Genomic DNA, 2078 nt, shown 5'->3' with positions numbered 1-2078 from the left:
TGGCGGGTCACAAGGCGGCCAACGGTGGACGAGGACTACACAGTGAGCAGCGGAAGCGTGCGAAGAATGCGAGGTGAACTTTGTTTTGACGTGCGCCAAAAGCTGTGACCAGCGGCCCGGCTGCCATTTCGTGTCGGCTGAGGAGTGCACCTTTTGTTTGTTTTGGCCGTTTCGAGGGGGGGGTACTCATGGTGGGGCTGGCATGTCACAGGGCTGTCCACGGTGGGTGAGAACTGCACAGTGAGCACTGGACGCTTGTGAAGAATGCAAGGTGAGCTTAATTGTGACGTGCGCCGAAAATTGTGACCGCTGGCCCGGCTGCCATTTGGTGTCGGCTGAGGAGCCAAGGCGCGCCCTTTTTTTTTTTTTTTGGCCGCTTTGAGGGGGGTACTAATGGTGGGGCCAACGTGCCACAGGGTAGACGCCGGTGGATGAGGACTCCACAGTGAGCACTGGAAGCGTGTGAAGAATGCGAGGTGAGCTGTGTTCTGATGTGCGCCGAGCGCTGTGACCAGGGGCCCGGCTGCCATTTGGTGTTGGCCAAGGAGCCAAGGCGCGCCTTTGGTCGTTTTTTGGCCGGTTAGAGGGGGGTACTGATGGTGGGGCTGGCAGGTCACAGGATGGCCGACGGTGGATGAGGACTCCAAAGTGAGCACCGAATGCGTGTGAAGAATGCCAGGTGAGCTTTGTTGTGACGTACGCCGTAAATTGTGACCAGGGGGCAGGCTGCCATTTGGTGTTGCGGCGCGCTGTTTGCTTTGTTTGAGCCGCTTCGAGGGGGGTACTAATGGTTGGGCTTGCGTGTCACAGGATGGTTCCAGGTGGACGAGAACTCCATCGTGAGCACCGAAAGCGCGTCAAGCAGATGACGTATGCTTTGTTTTGACGTGCGCCGAAAATTGTGACCAGGGGCCCGGCTGTCACTCGGTCTTCGCGAATGGCCCGTCGCTCGCATTTGTTCAATTTTTGGGTTCTTTTTGTCGTGGCGGCCATTAACTTGACATGCCATGTCAACGTGCGAGCTTTTGGTGCGCTGTACTGTCGGTACTCAATCGAATCATTCGGGATGTTTATTGTCGTGTGGGTTTGGCGCAACCGCTAACAGCGACACGATCGGAGGCTAACCGCTAATGCGTTAGTAGAAGGATCGTTGAAAGACATCAATTTATAATATCAAAGCGAGGAAGCAAAAGTTTGAAACGCGTTCAAGGATACAAGTTGAGAGAAAGGGAAGCAGGTGGCGTGAGGTTAGGTACATGATCATTGAGCGTGAAGTAGGAATCGAGCAACAAAGCGGCGGAGGGGAAGATGAAAATGCGGCAATCAGGTTGAAAATCAGGAAGTATGCAAAGCAGATGAATTTGAGAGAGCAGGATGGGGAGGCAGCGTTTGGCAAAATGTGTGATTGAAAGAGCAGCAAGAGTAGAGGGAAAGATGATCGGTTTAGAAAGTCAACTTTCAGGAGAAGAGAGATTTGGAGAGGGGAAGCGCAACAGGTAGCGGGTGGGACGAGCGGGAAGGTAAAAGATCAATAAAATAAAAATAAAAAATACAGGTGCGAGATGGGGCGAGAGAGGAGAAGGATGGGAAAGGTAAACGGAAGATATTGAACGAAGGAGAAGGATTGAAAGAGATGGGAGCGAGCGAGTGGCGAACAGCATGAGCAGTGGGACAAGCAGACGGCGAAGCGAGGAAAAAAACAAAAAGCATGGGAGAAGATGGAAGGGGCATTGATGGGATGGCAGGGGAAGAGACGAAAAGGGGGCACGGAGGAAGGGAGGAAGTGAAGGTGAGGGGAAGGGTCAGGAGTCGATGAAAGGGAGAATTAACATCATGAGAATAAAATTGGAAAAGGAATGGGAAGAGGAATGTAGTGTAGGGGAAAGGTATCGAAAAAAGAATTGAAAGTTGTTGAGAGGGAGTATTGAGAAAAAAAGGAGGATGGAAAAATAGGGGTGGTGAAGGTATTGAGAATGTGAAGGAGGTGAGGAGAAGGTAGAGGAGGAGGGAGAGAAAGAAGATAAAAGGTGCGGGGGTAAAGTGGTGTTGGAATGGTGTGGATAAGAGTTTGATTTGAT

Source organism: Monosiga brevicollis, genomic scaffold (assembly GCF_000002865.3).
Source record: "Monosiga brevicollis MX1 MONBRscaffold_33 genomic scaffold, whole genome shotgun sequence".
In the NCBI taxonomy this organism is placed as follows: Eukaryota; class Choanoflagellata; order Craspedida; family Salpingoecidae; genus Monosiga; species Monosiga brevicollis.
Note: the sequence above shows the minus strand (reverse complement) of the source record.